We start from the raw sequence: 19,920 nt of genomic DNA, 5'->3' as shown, positions 1-19,920 counted from the left end.
GCGGAGCTTGCAGTGAGCTGAGATCCGGCCATTGCACTCCAGCCCGGGCGACAGAGCGAGACTCTATCTCAAAAAAAAAAAAAAACACTGTAGAGATGGGGGTCCTGCTTTGTTACCCAGGCTGGTTTTGAAGTCCTGGCTTCAAGTGATTCTCCCACCTGGGCTTCCACAGGTGCTGGGATTACAGGCATGAGCCACCACACCCAACCTATTGCAATAGTCTTGAATAGTGTTTCTTGCCATTTTGAACAAGTGTCTGGTGAGTAATCCTCTTTGACAAGGGCATAAGAGAGACTGCTCAGCTCTAGTCTAGCATGAACGAGTGCTCAGACACCTCGCTGTGTTGTCCTGCCTGTTTGGGGCTCTCAGATGGGGTCTCTTCGACTCTGTAACTTTGGTTCTAGTCATGTGTCTGGCCCAAGAGGGCCACAAATGTATGAATGAAACTTGAAGTGAGGGCTGACCCCCATGGACAGATATCCTCAGGGTCACAGCAGCAGGCACATGTGGCAGGACTTCAGCCAACAGACTTTCACGGACCATAGCCAAAGGCTTTAAATGCCAGGCATGTCTTCTTAACTGTAGACAAATGTGGAACTATCACCTCTGATATGAGTTCTGTGAGCAAAGAAAAATCAGGTTGAGAGCCAGATCTCCTGCCTCTGGAGCAGAAATCAGGAACCCATGGGAACTGGGGTGTGCTAAGGCACAGCACTCCACTCCTCTTGAGGCTGCCTCAGCTCAGTTCTTGTTGGATCTCATTCTGGACACTCCAAGCCTCCGATCTCAGCACTTACTGGAGAATCGTCTCGGGAGGCAAAGATGTTTGACATGCAGACCCTCCCAGCTCACCTTTTCCAGTGGAAAAGGAAGGTAGACATAATCATTATCAATCACTATACTAGCAAATTTGTAGTGAATTATTACTACATCCACTTTTAGAATAAGGCTATGGATACATATTGGACCTGTAACACAAGCAACCTAAAAATCTAGTTATTGAAAACTCCAGGTCTAATCTCCAGTGACAAAATTATATATTTGTCATGTAGCACGTTTATAAAAAAATCCTACAGCTGAGGATACTGAAACTAAACTCCTTGCAATCTATATTTTCAAAGCAAGAATAGCAGCAGCTGCTAACAAGTCCAGTGATCTGATGATGTCAAACCTCTTCCCTGAAACTGCGGGTGGCCTGAGTGTGGAAGGTGTGTGCAGAAGGTGCATGCGGGCTGCCTGTGTGTGCAGGTGTGTCGGAAGGTGCATGTGGCAGCCGCATTCACGGGAGGGAGTCACACAGGAATCTGAAGCAAGGGCCAAGAACAATGCTTTCGGGACATGAGGCCACATTCTAGTAATCCGAATCACCGAGTAGGCAGCCCTGAGTTACACAGAAGTGGAAAGATGACAAAACACTGTTATGTCCATAATTGTCCATAAGATACAAGGATTTAGCCACAGGGGCACCACACTACCTGACTCCAAAATTTGCTACAAAGCTATAGCAACCAAATCAGCCTCGTAATGGCATAAAACAGACACACAGTCCAATGGAACAGAATAGAGAACCCAGATAGAAATCACACATTTACAGCCAGCTCATCTTCAACAAAACGAACCAAGAGCACGTGGGTGAAAGACAGTCTCTTTCATAAGCGGTGCTGGGGAACTAGATAACGACACGCAGAACGAAACTAGACCCCTCCGGTCTCCCTTACGATACACAGACATCAAATCAAACACATTAAAGCTAAAACTGAGACCTGAAACCATAAAACTACTGGAAGAAAACATGAGGGAAGCGCTCCAGGACATCGTTCCAGGAAAAGGCTTTTTGGATAGGACCCCAAAAGCACAGGCAACCATGGCAAAAATAGACAAGTGAGATCACACCAGGCTGAGAACCCTCTGCACATCAAAGGAAACAGCAGACTGAAGAGACAACCCACAGAATGGGAGAAAACATTTGCAAACTTCCCACCTAACAAGGGATTCATAACCAGGAGCTTAAACAAGAGCCAACAATTAATCCAATTTAAAAATGGGCAAAAGACCTGAGTAGACATTTCTCAAAAGAAGATGTACAAATGACCGACAGGTATATGAAAAAATGCTCAGCATCGCTAATCATCAGAGAAATGCAAATCAAAACACTACGATGAGGTATTATCTCACCTCCGTTAAAATGGCTTTCATCAAACAGACGGGGAATAAGGGATGCTGGCGAGGATGTAGAGAAAGGGGACCCGCACACACTGCTGTGGGAATGTCAAGTAGCAACACCACTATGGAGAACAGATGGAGGCTCCTCAAAAAACTAAATGGGGCCGGGCACAGTGGCTCACGCCTGTGGTCCCAGCACTTTGGGAGGCCAAGGCAGGCGGATCACAAGGTCAGGAGTTTGAGACCAGCCTGGCCAACACGGTGAAACCCCATCTCTACTAAAAATACAAAAAATTAGCCAGGCATGGCGGCGGGCCCCTGTAGTCCCAGCTACTCGGGAGGCTGAGGCAGGAGAATGGCGTGAACCCAGAGGGCGGAGCTTGTGGTGAGCCAAGATCCGGCCACTGCACTCCAGCCTGGGCACCAGAGCGAGACTCCACCTCAAAAACAAACAAACAAACAAACAAACAAAAATAATAAAAGTAGGCTGGGTGCGGTGGCTCACGCCTGTAATCCCAGCACTTTGGGAGGCCGAGGTGAGTAGATCACAAGGTCAGGAGATCAAGACCATCCTGGCTAACACGGTGAAACTCCGTCTCTAGTGAAACACAAAAAATTAGCTGGACATGGTGGTGGGCGCCTATAGTCCCAGCTATTTGGGAGGCTGAGGCAGGGGAACCGCTTAAACCCAGGAATCCGGGAGGCAGACCTTGCAGTGAGTTGAGATCACGCTGCTGCACACCAGCCTAGCGACAGAGCGAGACTCCGTCTCAAAAAAAACAAAAAGAAAGTAAAACTACTGTATGATCCAGGAATTTCACTAACTGGGCATATAGTCAAAGGAAACGAAATCAATATATCAAAAAGACATCTGCACTCCCTTGTTTACTGCGGCACCGTTCACAATAACAAAATTCAGAATCGGCCTACGGGTTCACCAGCAGATGGTGGACGCACAGAACATGGTGTGTATACACAGTGCAATATTATTCCGCCATGCGGACGAATGACAGTCTGTTATTTGCACAGTGGATGGAACCAGGGATCGTTATGTTAAGTGAGATAAGCCAAGCACAGAAGGACAAACACTAGATATTCTCACTCACCTACTAAAAAAGTAGATCTTGTGAAGACAGAGGGTAGATTGCTGGTTACCAGAGGCTGGGAAAGGTAGTGGGGAGAGGGGGACAAGGAGAAGTTGATTAAAAGGTACAAATATATGGTTTGATAAAAGGAATAAGACCTAGTGTTACATAGCTCATAGTTGACAGTTGTCTATCGTGTATTTCAAAAGAGCTAGAAGAGAAGAATTGGAATGGTTCTAGCAGAAAGCAAAGACAAATATTTAAGGTGATAGATATTCAAGTATGCTGATTTGATTTTTACAATTATATGAATGTATTAAACAATCACATGTACCCTGAAAATATGTACATCGATTATGCATCAAGAAAAAAGAAATAAGAACTTAGATTTTAAAAATCAGCACCCTCCTAGTGAGCTCCATAAAAATGTTTTTGTTTGGGAGAACAGGGTAGGAGGAGAGGACTGCTTGGCCCAGGAGCTTGAGGCTGCAGTGAGATGCGGCCACTGCACTCCAGCCTGAGCGACAGAGAGATACGCTGTCTCTAAATACAAATCATATAAATATATATTTGTGGAATAAATAAAAGAATAAAATATCTTTGCATGCTGGTGAGTCCAGGGCTACAGTCTGCCTCTGGCAGCTTGGTGACACCGCCAAGGTGGCTGAACGATCCTCGCCCGTTAGAGAGTGGAGGCCGCCGCCCAGAGGACCTCATCAGGTGTATGTGCAAAGCAGTTTTCAAGACAGTTTTCTACTCAGAGTGTGGTTTAATCATTCAGGGAGAGAGATCACAAAGGAAAACCACCTTTAGGAAGGGAGGTGAGAAAGGTGTAAGTTTCCAGACTTGGGGGTCCTGGCCCTGCCTAGCTGTGGGCAACCCTGGGAAAGCTGAGCCCCACAGGCTGTACGGACAAAGCATCTGGCTTTCCACACTGGCCACAGGTCTATCCCTGGCAGTAAACAGGTCACAGGTGGGCAGCAGGTCTAGCACCTGCAGCAAGAGAATGCAGGAGGGGAACTGAGGCTCTGCTACCAGCAGATGCTCCGTGCACGTCCCACGGAGAAGACCATGCACAACTCCGCTGGCCACGACCGGGAAAAGGGTGCCCAGGGCCTCAGAGCTGCTTCAGTGGGGCTATTTCCAGGCTCCCAAGCAGTAAGGTGGGTGCCCTCTCAAGAACAGAGGCAAAACAGCCTAACATTAATGTCTGGGAAGAAGAGAACAGTGGTGCCCCTGGCTACCTCCCATCTCTGTCTGCAGTTCTCATGCATCTCTGCACACATGCTCACACACACATGTACGTCCATCAATCCACTCACAATGTTTGACTTAAAGCAGAGACCATATAAACAGCAGGATAAGGAGAAAAGACGAAAGGCACTGAAAAGATGCAAACAGCCACTAACACACCAATTTGCACCTTCCACAGGGCCTGGGAAGTAATGAAACTGCTTCTCATTATGAATCAACGATCTAATGTTTTCATTTTAACAAACGCCCTGTCTTCTACTTTCACTGGCAATTGATGTTTTTTCTGGTGTGGTGTTGTAATACAAAAATATGTTTTATAGGGAGGAGAGAAAAGCTGTTCTAAAGAGTTGGATAAGGTGCCTTTGGCCCACCTGGAGTCAGCCCCGTGCCCTGGCCACCAGGATCGGGCTCCAGGCCCTGGCTAGAGAAACCTGAACACCAGGACCCACTGCCCCCCAGTGCAGGAGAGCTGTCGGAATGCTTTCTGCAGTGGAACGAAAACAGAAGAAACGGGAATTTGGTGAGAAATAGGGGAGGTGGTCATCAGAATCTGCAGAGCAGTGACTTCTAAACTGTGCGATTGCAACCCCAGCCAGAAAAACACACATACACGCACGCACATGTGTTTGCATGCACACACCGTGTGTAAACACACACACATGCACATATGCACAGTACAGGACATCTGGAATACAGAAAGCCCTGGAATTCCTAAATAACATCCTGCCCCCTAGCTGATGGCTTCTCTGAGGCCTAGGCCCAAATTCACACCCACTGTTTAGCCCAGAACCAAGCCTGGGGGTGCAGGGTCCCCTATGTATCCAACCCCATCACTGTCCCTCATAGCACAGGTGCTTCTCCGTGCCACAAACATTGGCGACCGGGGAGGAGTGGTTCCTCCAGGGCTCCATGTCTGTCTCCACCACTGAGGCCAGCACAGTGGGACTGGGCTGGGGAGACAGGCAGGCTGGCCTCCCCACTGAAGGAGCCAGTCTGTCTCCAGCTAGTCAGCGGCTACAGTGAGTGCATCTCCCTCCAGGAAGGGCAGGAGGCCAAGAGGAGCTGGAAAGGTGGGCATTTGATATCATGACGTATAAAGAGAGCCCCTAGAGGTCTCGGACATCAATTAATAAAAGCCCCTGAGAAGTTCATAGATGGGGAAATGGCTGTGTGAATATACTGTGTTATCCAAGTCATGCAGAGAGGAAGGGCTTGAACCCATGACTACTACTCCCCACCCCCATCCTCCTCCTCCTCTTTCCATTAAGTTTTTGTGGTTATGAAAGTAGCTTATTTTGGTGTAGAAAATATGGAACATATGGAAAAATATAAAAAGACTCAGGCAAAGGGTCATGTGTCACTCATGACTGGAGGCCGTCGCTCTTTATTAACTGATGGAAATGTGTTCTTCTGAATTGTTCTGCATGTCTTCGGCGAAAGCATGGGGGCTGTGCAGCGGCCCCTCCCTGGCGCCCACCTGTGCCCTGCACGTTGGCCTGCACTGTGGTGATCTCACTGGGCTCCCGCCTGATTCCCGACACGTTGGCCTGCACTGTGGTGAACTCACTGGATTCCCGCCTGATTCCCGACACACAGCAGAGGAAGCTGAGGTGCAGGTGGAACAGTTTCAGCTGATTCTGTCCCTGACTTCGGTACACAGCCCTGGAGTCGTCTTCAAGTCATGATTTATTTAACTGTTCTTTCATTTTACAGAACATAAAATGTATTGTCTCCAACTTTTTTCCTATGGCAAATAATGCTAAAGTAAATATCTCTGTGCATGAATCTCTTTGTATATGTTGGAATATCCTCAAGATAAGGCCCCAGAACTAAAAGTGCCCTGTCAAAGGGTGAGCATTTCCAGTTCCCCTGCTGTGCTTTGTTGCATTGTTCTCCACGGCTGCAATGTTCTCTCTCCACAGTCCTGGGGCAGGTAGGGGAGGGCCAGCTGGGTTTGGATCATAATCCTGAAAGACACAATCCCAAACACCATAATCTCCAATGTTGAAATCCCTGGCGGGACGCGGTGGCTCAAGCCTGTAATCCCAGCACTTTGGGAGGCCCAGACGGGCGGATCACGAGGTCAGGAGATCGAGACCATCCTGGCTAACACGGTGAAACCCTGTCTCTACTAAAAAAAATACAAAAAACTAGCCGGGCAAAGTGGCGGGCGCCTGTAGTCCCAGCTACTCGGGGAGGCTGAGGCAGGAGAATGGCGTAAACCTGGGAGGCGGACCTTGCAGTGAGCTGAGAACTGGCCACTGCACTCCAGCCTGAGCGACAGGGTAAGACTCCGTCTCAAAAAAAAAAAAGAAAAAGAAATCCCTAAAGATCAATATCCCTGAAGTCCAAAATCCCTAATGCTTCAGATGACCACAGTTAGAGGGCTGGGTGCACACAATTAGTAACCATGGTGACACACATGTATCCGTATCTCTTTTGACTTATTTCCTTATGGTCTGTCTTCTTATAACTGCTACACCCATGCCACCATTGTTACTCTCCTCCGGGTTTATGCAAAAATACCTGTGTTATCATTGCCTATTTCACTGTGTAAGTTGTCCTATTAAATGTTCTGCTGTGTTTTTGTTTCTCAAATACATACCTTTTAAAATGTAAATAAATAACATTGACATTATTTTTTCCAGAGTTATGTCTTTGGGATTTTGACCTTTGGGATTTCAGGGTGAGGCATTTGGAGTTGTGTCTTTGGGGATGATGGTCGGCTCCTGTGCCGTCCCACCCATCTTTGCAGCGTGGGACCTTGGCATCCCCACCTCGGCCCTGGCTCTACCCGCCCTCACAACGGACCGGGCCAACTCAGTCGATGCGGAGGCAGCAGCAGGTAGACCTGGGGCTGAAACTCAACGCTGGTGTTCACCTTGACCTAACCCCCTCTGAGCCTCAAGGTCCTCATCTGGACACCAGTGGGATTAGGGGCCAAGGCACATCAGCACCAAGCAGGAGAGCTCATCGTTGGCGCGCATCAGCTGTGGCGGTTCTCCAGCCCCTCCCCTGTCCACTCATTTTGGCTGCACTCACCCTATCACTTGCTGCTGATAAACCCACAAGTCAACCCTCGGGAGGGGCACGCCAGCTCCAAGACCTCCTGCTACTCCCAGAGTATCTTAGCCAAAGGTTTAACTAAAGTAGGACCAGAAGAATAACCACCCCTTAGATTCGCAGATGAAAGGGTGACACAGTCATACAAGTGTGCCAAAGGTCATGGCTACAAAGTCTGTGTCTTTGCCTGAGTTGCTCCCAAGAGCTCAACATGCCTGCACCCTGGGCAAGGAGACCTTCAGTGGGAGGTTGTCTCCAAATTCCCCAGTTACCTCGGCGGGTGCTGCCAGTGGGGAGTGAGTGGGGAGGGGCAGTGAGGGCACCACGATGCATTGCAAGGACGCTCTGCAGGGCCTCAGGTATGTTCTAGAAAAAGCAGGATGCTTGGGGGTGGGGTTGCTGGAAAGTGATTTACAGAGTGTGTACCGAAGTAGGGCCTGCGGGGGTGGGGATAGGAAAGAACTGGCCCACCAGCGCAGGTCCCCTCTAGAGCCAAGACGCTGCAGGGTTAATCAGGGCTGCCCAACAGTCCATCCCCTCTTCTTTCTCTGAAATCAAGAAACATTCAGAATTCCAAAATGCATTTGGTCCCAAGCATTTCCATTAAGGGACTGTGGCCCTGTGTAATGCCAGGCAGTGACAAGGAGTGTGACCAGGAGCCATGATGAGTCGACGCTGAGCGCCGAAGGGAGGAAAGGAGGCAGCAGTCCTCGAGGAGCCCAGTGGGCTCAGATCCCACGCCTGAGCCTCTGCCTCTCCTTGCAGTCCCGGGGATGACACACAGCCTTCTGCATGAACCACAGTGAGCTGGGCTCCCTCATCACCGCTGGGAGCGCTCTGAGAACAAGCAGGGCCCATTCCACAGGGTTCTGCAGGAGAATGGCCAACGGTGCTGTTCAACCTGCTCATTCAGTTGCTGGGTGAGGAGAATTTGGTATTTCTAAGCTACTGGAATTGATTATGGGGTTTGATTCTACATTATCCAGAAAAGCCTGGATGCCACACAGACTCATGCTGAAAGCTCTCAGTGCACCTGCATAAACACACCCACACATTCACCCGTATCACACACACACGTGCGCACATGTTCACATTCACGCTCACTCCTACGCACTCAGATCACATACACACTTGTGCACACACATTCATGCGCACTCCTACACACCCAGACCATATACACATTTGTGCACACATGTTCTCATTCGTGATCACTCATACACACCAAAATCATATCCACACTGATGCACACATGTTCACATTCATGCTCATTCCTACATACTCAGATAGTATACACACTCATGCACACGTGTTCATATTCACACTCACTCCTACACACCCAGATCATACACACACTCGTGCATTCACATTCATGGTCACTCATACACACCCAGATCATAAACACTCTTGTGCACACATTCACTCATACACTCATACACACCCAAACCATATTCACACTCATGCATACATGTTCACATTCATGCTCTTACACACCCAGATCATAAACACTCTTGTGCACACATTCACTCATACACTCATACACACCCAAATCATATTCACACTCATACACACCCAGATCATATACACATTAATGCACACAATACATATTCATGCTTGCACCCACCTAAATCATATACCCACTCACACACACATTTTCACATTCACACTCACTCATATGCACTCAGATCATAAATACATATGTACACACTCACATTCACACCCCCAAATCATATGCACACTAGTGTACACATGTACAGCTTCACACACACACAAATCATACACACTCATGCACACACATTCATACACATACATACCCCCAAATCATATACACACTCATGCACACCCTCACACATATAATCCAAACACACAAAAATATATGCATGCGCTCATTCACACACAATCTCACACATACATGTACATTCATGTGGGATTTTTCTGCCATTTTCAGAAATGTAAATTTTGTAGTTTCTGCTCTTTTTTAAAGACTGTAAATTATTTTTAATTTACCTTCATTCTCAATTTTGTTTGTTGTAAGTAGCTTGATTATCATACAGCATCTAATGATGCATATTTCCTTTTTTTTTTTTTCTGAGATGGAGTCTTACTCTGTCACCCAGGCTGGAGTGCAGTGGCACGATCTCGGCTCGCAGCAACCTCTGCCTCCTGGGTTCAAGCGATTCTCCTGCCTCAGCCTCCCGAGTAGCTGGGATCACAGGCCCACGCCACCACACCTGGCTAATTTTTGTATTTTTATTAGAGACGGGGTTTCACCATATTGGCCAGGCTGGTCTTGAACTCCTGACTTCATGATCTACCCGCCTCAGCTTCCCACAGTGCTGGGATTACAGGTGCGAGCCACCATGCCCTGCATATTTTCATGTTAAAAATGTTTTATTAAAAAAAAGTCCAGAAGAGTTGCAAAGACAGTACTGCAACTTCCCACGGACGCTTTCACCAGCTTCCTCTCATGTGAGCATCTTACATAGCCATGACACACGTGTGGAAACTGAGAAACTCACATCAGTGCAATCTTACCAACTCACGTCCAAGACCCCAGGCTGCACTGGTCCTCACACCTTCTTAGTCCCCTGCACCCGTGACCCTTTCTTGGCCTGTCTTTGTTTTACTTTGACACGTTTGCAGAGTACTGCTCAGGTATTTCGCAAGATGCCCCTCAGTTGGGGTCTGTGTGATGTTCTCTCTGATTAGATTGGAACTGGGGGTTTTCGGAAGAACAGAGCAGAGGCAGGGTGCTCTTCTCATCATGTCCTCTCAGAGGCCACGATGTCAACGTGCCTTACCACTGGTGGTCTGGACCTCGATCCCCCAGCCAAGGTGAGGCCTGCTGGGTATCCCCACTGCAGAGCGACTGTTTTCCACTTTCCATGTCCTACTGGTGAGGAGTGAGTCACTAAGTCCAGCCTGAGCTCCAGCTCCTGGTGAAGGGAGCATCAAGAACTTGGGCACCTCAGTAATCAGCGAACATGTAGGGGAGACACTTTGAGACTATACAAATATCCTCTTTCTCCTTAAACTTTGCACATGAATTTTAGCATTCATCTGAGGAGGTTGCCTGCAGCACTGATGCTGATTTTCTTTTCTTTTTTTCTTTTTTTTTTTTTTTGAGACAGAGTTTTGCTCTTGTTGTCCAGGCTGGAGTGTGGTGCACAATCTCGGCTCACTGCAATCTTCGCCTCCCAGGTTCAAGCGATTCTCCTGCCTCAGCCTCCCAAGTGGCAGAGATTACAGGTGTGCGTCACCAGGCCCAGCAAATTTTGTATTTTTAGTAGAGACGGGGTTTCTCCATGTTGAGGCGGTCTCCAACGTCTGATCTCAGGTGATCCACCCGCCTCAGCCTTCCAAAGTGTTGGGATTACAGGCACGAGCCACTGCGCCTGGCCTGATGGTGATTTTCTATTCTCCTCATTTACTCCACATTTCTTGTTTGGAATTCGTCCCAAGGAAGGCCTGTCCCTTTCACTTTTAGTTTATTCAATAATTTATTTATATGCTTACAAATCCATGGACATTCATTTTACTCTTTGGGGTATAATCCAATGTGTGTGTGTGTGTGTGTGTGTGTGTGTGTGCGCGCGCGCGCTCAAATCATTCTAGCTGTGGCCACTGGGAGCTCTTACATTTTGGCTTCCGTGCCCTTTTGAAATGCCCACATCTTTTTAAAATTTTTATCTTTGAGCATTTTCTTACTTCCTGGGACTGCAAGATGCCCCAGGCTCATCTTGTATTTTCTCTCCCACATCCCAAGTATCAGCCATTTCTCCGGGAGCCGTGGCTCCTTTCATTGAAGATGAAATTTAGAAACTATCATCTGGGCATGGAATGTGCTTGCTGCTACTGGGGTGACCCCTCTCAAAAGACACACCCAGGATCCACAGATGCGTGTGCTAAGCCGTGTGTGCACACACGTGCGTGTGTGTATTTAACCTATCTGTACATATCTACTATGTAAACATGAGTTCCTGCTGGCATATCTGACTATAACCGACCACCACAGGGTTCATTCTGGCCTCCCCGCTGGCGTTTCCACTACTTCCTTATCCAGCTGTGAGAATCCTGACTCTTCCTGCCGATAGTATACTGACTTATTTGTGAAACCTTAGTATGTATAAAAGTAGTTTCCAAATCGCTAACCTGTATTGCTGTGGAAAAACATTTTACCAGCTGGAGTTGAGTGTTTACATATGTAGAGTTGTTTGATTCTTTCCTGTATCGAATCAAAACACTGTTTTTGGAGTTACCCAGGTCAGCTCCTTCCTGCCCACTCCTTCAGCACAGGCGTGTCCTGCCGTCGAACACGCGGGGATTCCTGTGTGGGTCTGTACCCGTCAGGACCCCCAGGCCCCGACTGTTGACGCTGTTGTTCCCACAGTGATGTCCAGGACTGTGGGTCTGACAAACACATAGTCATGTACCCAGCACTGTAGAGCCACACAGAAGACTTTCATCCCTCAAAAATGGCCCCAGTTCGGCCCCTCGGTAGTGAACTCCTCTCCCCTCACCCACCCACTGGCAAATACTGGTCTGTTTCGGTCCCGATAGCTGTGTCTTTCCACGCACACAAAAGTGACGTCTAGGGTGAGGCCCATGGCCCTGGGAAGCAGGTGTAAGTCGGGGAGGTGGGCACACAGGCTCACCACGGAAGAAGATCCACGCTGCCCACACAGCCAAGATGGGGGACAGGGCAGGACCAGCCCCCAAGGTGCGAACCTCGTCCGAGGCTACGCTCCCGTCTGGAGCAGAACAGCCTCTGCAGAGCTTCCACGGCGCACGTAGGGAGCGCACATCCAGGCCAGGAAGGGGAGGGCCCCTGCCTGCAGAGATGGGCCCGTCCTGGACAGGAGGGAACAGCCTTCCAGGCAGATCCGCCACTGGCCGCTGTTCCCGGAGTGACTGTGTCCCCTCTCAGTGTCCTCGCCCAGCCAGCCTCCCCCGCCTCCCTCTGCAGCTGCCCCTCTCCGTCCCCCTCTCCTTTCTTCACGGCTCTTTCCCTTTGCCTGCCACAACCAAACTGAGCAGAAGTGTTTTTCGTGGCTTGCTGGCTTTATCCAGCTTCAGGTTCTTGACTTTAAAGGTGGATGCTGGCAGTGTGTGGCTTGTGTCACGTGTGTGGCAACGTCGCTGAAACAAGTCTTCACTGACGTGGCCTCTGGGGTTTTCTGCTGGGTTTCTGGACCTTGTAAGCAAAGCAGATCCCCACCCGACTGACCTCCTGGTTGTGACGATGTGTGTTTCCGTCCCACACAGGAGGGTGTTTATGGTCTGAAGTGAGGCCTCTCGTTAACTCAACAGCCGACTGAAGCACAGTTTATTAGAGCCCAGAAATCATGGTAATCCATTCCTACAAGCACATAGCACAGCTAAACCAGCTCCAAGGAGGGTCCGAGTGGCCACAACTGCACCCCGGGCCCACTGTGCCTGCTGCGGGGAGTGTGAAAATCACTACATGAGACAGATCGATCAATAGGAGAAAAGGTATGCAAATTTATTTAGTGTGTATATATGACAGCCTTTAAAGCAAAGACCCAAAGATGGGGGAAATTGTCCATTTTTATGTTTAGGTTTAAAAAAGTATGAACAGTCCTCTAGAAAAAGGACTGGACAAAAAGGACTTGATCTAATATTAACAGACTGAGTGGGAACCCAGCAAGGTGTGTCTAGATTTTTTTTGGCCTCTTTGAGCATTTTTGCCTCTGGGCGTGGGGCAGGGCCCTCTCTGGAAGGGGAGTCTTGTGACCTGTAGTCAAACAGGGTCTGTCAGATCATTTCTTTGTAGTCAGTTCTTATATAGAAAGGCAGATGGAAAACTGAGTAATATTTTTAGGTTTTATGACCAGCTTTGGGGAGAAGGGGTTCTGGTTTCTACGACTGGCCTTGGGGAAAAAGAGAGTCTGGTTTCTGTGGTGCCTTGGGGGAGAATGAGACTGAGAGGCAGGAGGGCAGGAGAAGGTCAGAGAAAACTTTTTGCTTCTGAGGCTGCTGCTGAGGCCTCCATTTTGGGGTGTTGTTTTCTGAGCCCCAGCAGGAGGAAGGAAGCCTGTCCCTCCAGGGCTGAGTCCTGGGCCTCAAGGGCACCCTCAAAGCAGGCAGCTCAGCTCACAGAGCTCCCCTCGGCATGTCCTCCCCCTGCCCTTCCCTGGTCCAGCACCTCACCTGCTCACACCTGTCTGGAGAGTCCTCGAGGCTGGAGAGCTGCTGGGTCGGCCGGGCCGAGCACGCAGCCCAACGCTTCCCTGCACCTCCCAACCATGATGGGTGACGTCAGCCCGCTTTGTGGATGAGACAAGAAGAAGCCGGGCTGACAAGCCCAACGTAGCGGAACCAGCAAGCAACAGGCTTTTACCCTCCTCTCCTTTGTCTCTCTGCCCCATCGCACCTCCGTCTGCTCCATTCTCTCTGCAGATCAGCTTCCCAGACAGTATTCTTGGTTTCTGAAGCTTCCCCACGGTGGTTGTAACTGTCCAGACTGGGGCCACACCTGGGCCTCCAGTCAGGGATCCAGTGATCACATTCTGGTCGCCTCGTCAGGCCAGCTCCCCTGAGCTCTGCCCTCCTTGTCTCTCCTCTCCCGTCGAGCCCTCAGCTGGTTACCTGCACGAGGAAACTTGCCCCTAACTGACCCCCTTTCCTCCCTCCATGTCCCTCAATCCAACACCAACCCTGGCAAAAATGAGCAGCCTAAAGCAGAGATTGGGTCCCAGCCTGGCTCTCCCTGGCCACCGCTCCTGTTTCACGCCATAGACGGAAGGCTGCCCTGTGGAGAGATCCCCGGACCCTCTTGGTGGGTGCCAAGCAGGTATGGAGGCCAAGGCCTGAGTGGTGACACTAGTCAAGGGGCTGGCACTGTGTGGGGAGGAGGAGCTCAGAGAGCAGAGGAGCCTGACCCTGCAGGTCAAGACTTCTGTCTAAGATAAATGAAAAGCTGTTTGGGAATTTTAAGGAAAGGAATGCCTTGACCCAAACCTCACGCCTTACATAATAATTAACTTAAAAGGAATCATAGGTTTAAACAGAAAATCTACATAATAGGTTTACCATTTAATTTAAAAACCATAATAGGTTTACAGTTTTTAAATTAAAATTTTAAATATAGTGGCTTATAAAACTTTGAGAAGAAAACAGAAAATCTTCATGAATGCCGCAAAAGTCACTGTGGAGAGAATTGAAACACAAGACAAAGAGTTGGAGAAAATATTTGTGAATCGCATATCTGACAGAGGAATTGTATCTAGAATACATAAATAACTCTCAAAATCCAACAGTAAAAATACCAAATAATCCGATTACAACTTGAGGAAGGACTTGAACAGATGCCTCACCAAGTAAGGGATATGGATGGGAAATCAGCACGTGAAAGATGCTCCCATTAGCCACTAGGGAGATGCAAAACAGCCACGATGAAACGCTTTTCACTCATGCCAGGGTGGCTAAAATGTAAGCACAGAAAATGCTGAGTGCCCACAAGAACACAGAGCATCAGGCACTCTCATACCTGATCGGCAGGAGTGCAAAGGGCAGGGCCAGCTTTTGGTGTTTCCTTGTAAAGTTGAGCATGTTTCCCACACGACTCAGCAATCGCACTTCTGGGTGTTTACCCAAGAGAAACGAAAGCTTATCTTCACACAAAAACCTACAATGTAAATGCACAAACAGCTCTATTCAACAATCATCCCACCCTGGAAACAACCCAAAGATGCTTCAGTGGCACAGGTGCCTCCGCACAGAACCCTATCCAGCACCGCCGAGGAGGGAGCTGTGGACGCATGGTCGGCTCGGGGGTCGCGACGCACCCAGCGGGAGGAGCGGGTCTCCAAGTGCTGCCAGCTGCCTGATTTCCTCTACAAAAGACAAAAGCACAGGGAGAGCTGCCGGGCTGCGCTGGGGGAGTTCTGGGGGTGATGTAACTGTTCTGTGTCCGCAGTGTTGCTACATGAATCTGTAAAAATGTGTTACATTCATAGAACCGTACGCCAAAAAATAGCAGTTTTACTGAATGTTAATTCAGAAATGAAATAAAAATTTTAAATTAACAACAAGCAACTTTACAAGGGAAATAAAACAAAACAACCTCATTTGCTCCCCACAAAGCCACCTCGTGAGCCTGGGTGGTCTCTGAGCCGGGCCTGCTGCTGAACTTGCTCTGACCCTGGCCCAAGGGTAGGACTCCAGGCTGGGAGCCAAGGGCCAGCCACAGGACACGCAGAGAGACCCACTCCGCTGGTCTGTCACACACACCGCACCAACTCTGTGTTCACGATGAACCAGGGAACACTCTGAGCTGAGCCTGTCTCCGGCTTCAACCAAAAAGCCTGAGCTCTGGCAGGCGAAGGACCAGGCGTTTCTGTGGGGCTATGGGCTTGTCTGGGAGGCAGCCGCCTCTGAACCACCCAGGATGGTTTCGGCTGTGTTTGGATGGAGTTCCGAGTTTCGCCAGTTAAAATTCCTCCTTCAGGAGCTCTCTATGGGGGTAAAGCACAAGATTTGAGGTGGAAAAATGACAAGTCAGAGGTATGGACTGTCCTCCCTTCTGCCTGCAGAGATGGGGAGCCTCTCGCAGGCCATTGTGGAGGACCCCACAGGAGGACCAACAGATAGATGCCTTTCAGCCTGGCCGAGGCAGGAGCCCCTGACTCAGACTCCGCAGGAAGCAGAGGGCTGGAACCAGGTTTCCCTGCATCCGTCCAGGCAGGCAGCCCCGAACAGTGCACTCCAACATGGGAGAGCTGAGCCAGCGTGGGGGACGGTAGCTGCCTAACAGGAGCGTGCAACTCCCATGCTGGGAGCTCCCCAGGGTCAGAGCTGCCCAGGGTCACAGCTACTTGAGGTCAGAGCCACCCCGGGTCAGGGCTGTCCAAGGTCAGAGCTACCCACGGTCAAAGCTGTCCCAGGCATCAGAGGAGCAGAGGTGGTAAGGGCTGACTTCAGGGAGGAGTTATGCTGCAAAGGGTCTTGAAGGCCAGCGTTGTTGACAGGGTAAGGTGTCTGGGTAATAGCACGGGAAGAAAAAGGCTTAGAGTTGCAGGGAACAACATGAACTGGAGTTGGGGGAGTGGACATGCCCCCTTAGAGACCACAAGGTCTCCCCAGGGCTGGGCCATGGCTGCTGGAGCTCCCAACCCAGGCCGAGTGTCAGCGCCTGGGCAAGACCCTCTGGGGCAGCCTGGGACCACCAGAGGTCAGAGCTGGAGGAGGCTCAGCTGGGGCCCTTGCACCAGGCAGGAGGTCCAGAAAAGAGACAGTGCTCTTGAGTGGCAGGAAGGCAGCTCCATAGAGAGGCAAATCTCACCCCAGCTCGGGCAATACTCAACTACATGGACGTGCATGTTCTCAGCAGGGCTTGGGGCATGTGGCATCGGCACTGGACCCGAATATGGGCTCAAAGCTTTACTTTACCATATTCTTTCTTTTATTTTTCTTGCAGATTGAGACAGGATAGGGAGGAGTTTAGGGAAGCGAGTGAAGCTGGAAGATGCTGGCCAAGGGAAGTTAATTCCATCAAGAGGAGGATGGGGGACAGAAAGGCAGGAGGAAGAGGAGGAGGATCTTTCTCACAGGGGTGTCAGCTGATGGGGGCAGCACGGGCACCCACAGAGCCCTTCAGGGGTCGTTTGTGGTGTGCAGAGGCCACGGCAGGCGAGGCAGGTGGTGTCGACCAGCCCCAAGGAGACACTAGAATCCCTGTTCTTAGGAAGGTCCCCTCTTCCTCCTCCTGAGTCTCATCTTGGAAAGAGGGTCAGTCAGAGCTCAGGCCAAACACTGGGGTTAATAGGGGTAAGAACAGGGACCTGTGGGGTCCTCACCTCTGTCCCCTTCTCACCTTCCTGGCTCAGGCCAGGCTCAGCCCCCAGTGGTCTATTGTCTTTCTGTCCTCTATCTACCTACCCACCGATCTACCCATATGTCGTCTAGTTCATCTACTTTATCTATCAACCATCTATCATCTATCTACCTACCTACCTTTCCATCTATCATCTAGTTCACCTACTGCTATCTATTATCTAATTTGCCTATCAATTATCCATCTATCAACTACTTCTATCATCTGTCCATCACCTATTATCTATCATCCGTATACCATCTCTCTCTCTATCTGCCGCCTCTCTAGGCAGCAATCCATCCATCATCCACTTCATCTATTTCTACCTGTCTCCCACCCCCTCTGCCCACCCTCACCAGGGAGTATGCAAGCACGGCCATGTCAACAGCCCCTAAAGGCACAGGTGCACACAGCACGTTTTCTGCTCCCTCATGTGTGTGGGGCAGGGGACGGTAGAGCTGGGGAAGAAGAGATAAGGAATTAAGTCAAACAGGGACTGTCTTGTCTGCCCCAGGGTCCTTTCCTCATCTAGAAAGCAGATTTTTTCTTGTAGAGCACCACGAGAGCTGTGAAACGCGAGTGAGGGGTGAGGCAGGCCATGGGGCCTTCCACAAGGTGGGCAAGATGGTCGTCTCTGGGGAACCAGCTGGCCAGAGGGGGCCAAGCGCCAACCGGTCGCGATGAGAGCAAAGCAGCAGGCGGAAGTTTACAGAGGCAAGTGTCAGTGCCGGGGTGAACGCTGGGATTTTTCAACTCCAAGAGGCATTTCAAGTAAGGGGAAAACCTCCCGCTGGGGCTGGGCTGAGAAGATACTCGGGTGATGGGGTGAGTGAGAATGACAAGGTGTATCTGGTTGTCCTGGAGACCTGGCTGAGAACTCCGTGTGATTCTCTCAGGTAGACAGTTACACTCTTGTTTTCAGTGAGAGTCAGTTTCCATAGAGAATTGCGTGGTGGTCCCCAAGAACCGAAGGGGCAAGGCCCAGGAATGCCCCAGCAGTGGTCTGGAAGGGCCTGTGGGGCTGGGCGGGAGGTGGGTGGGGACGGGGGGCAGGCAGAGGGAATGCAAGGGAACAGAGGCAGAGAGACGGTGCCGCCTGGGGAAAGCGGCACACCCAGGACAGAATGTGCCCGAGAGCCACACGCACTCACAGCAGCTTCCCAGTGTTTGTTTTCCATGCACCAAGATGCTCCCCCAAACCCTCTGCAGCCCGTTCCCTGCCTTGAGGGTCCTGCTGAGGGCCACCCTTTGGGTCTGGGGCTCAGGTCACTGTTCCTTCCTCAGTGCCCCTGGTGTGTCCGTGGGATGAGCTGGCTGGCCTACCTAGTGGGAGGCTGTGCACCGCGGTTCGTGTGCCCCAGGGGAGGAGGCTTTGCCTTTCCTGGACCCCACTTTATCGAGGTAAAGCCTGAACCCCGCGACCAGCAAGGGGAGGGAGCTAGGGTGGAGGGCAATGGCTGGTCATGGAGGCCAGTGTCCAGCCCTCTGCTCATCACCTCCAAGACTGATTCTGGGAACGGAGCCCAGTCCCTGGACCCAAACCTTTGCCTCTGCCCTTCTTGCTCTCTAGAAATGGGAGGCCACGTCCCTGGCTGCTGAAGCCTTGCACTCTGACCCACTGTCTGAACCTGATGGAGTCTCAACACAGTGACCTGGTGCCAACCTTTCCTGGAGCTCTGCAGAGCCAAGGAGGGGGTGGATGGAAAGGCGGGGAGTCCCTCCCCTTGGGTGAGGAGAGGAACCGGGGCCGGGGGAGATGCGCAGACCTGGCGGCCGGCGCACACGGTTCCCTGTGGCCAGGAGGGGGCACTGCAGGAGCGCTCAGAAGCGGAGACCTGGGCCTGCTCCGGGTAGAAACCGCCCCGCCCCCGCCCCACCGTGGCCACTCGCTGGAGCCTGGCCTTTCCTGAGGTTCCCGAGCGGCTGTGAAGGGTGGGCTCAGGGTGAGGGGTCGGGCCACACCAGTGGGTGCAGAGATGGCTGTGGCCACGGGAGGGTGTTGGGGAGGAGGCCGGAACTCAGGCCCACGCCGCAGCACCCAGCCCACCACTTCCCCCAGCTTTCTCTTCCTTCGTGCACATTCTGGGGCTCACGCTTCTGCTGTGGTCCCACTTAGCAAACCTGGTCAGCCTTTGATGCGTGTTTCATGGGTGAGACGTGGAGGCCAGGTCAGCCACAGAACCCAGGGCACACGCAGCAGGGGGCCGTCTGCGGCCGGGGCCAGCACGGAGTCCACTGGGCCTCAGAGGAGCATATCTGTGCCCGTCCTGCGGCCTTAAGTCCACCCAGAGCGCTCGATCTTCCGTCCACCAGGCCGAGGATGCATGCTGAGTGAGTGCTGAGTGAGGATGTGTGAGCCTAAGCGCGTGGGCGTGATGTGGGGCGTTCTGTGTGAGAGCATGCGTGTGGTGTTTGCATGTTCTGTGCGTGAGTCCCTATGTGTGATGCCCGTGTTTTCAGTGTGAGTTCGTGTGTGTGACGGGGTGTGTTCTGTGTGAGAACGTGTGTAGCGTTTGTATGTTC

General features: G+C 50.8%; 1 long non-coding RNA gene across 1 annotated transcript; it reads right to left on the bottom strand.

Annotated features, from left to right (window-relative positions):
- Window positions 1–5,859: 5,859 nt before the first annotated feature.
- Window positions 5,860–7,241, bottom strand: LOC105502639. The gene is made up of 3 exons (XR_001000376.1): window positions 7,108–7,241; window positions 6,081–6,469; window positions 5,860–6,029 (listed from the first exon to the last, which is right to left on the bottom strand). It is a non-coding gene; the product is annotated as an uncharacterized LOC105502639 (long non-coding RNA).
- Window positions 7,242–19,920: the final 12,679 nt, after the last annotated feature.

The sequence above is a fragment of the Colobus angolensis genome, unplaced genomic scaffold (assembly GCF_000951035.1).
Source record: "Colobus angolensis palliatus isolate OR3802 unplaced genomic scaffold, Cang.pa_1.0 Scaffold1, whole genome shotgun sequence".
Classification (NCBI taxonomy): Eukaryota; Metazoa; Chordata; class Mammalia; order Primates; family Cercopithecidae; genus Colobus; species Colobus angolensis.
The sequence above is the reverse complement of the archived record's forward strand: the minus strand, read 5'-3'. Positions and strand labels throughout refer to the sequence as shown.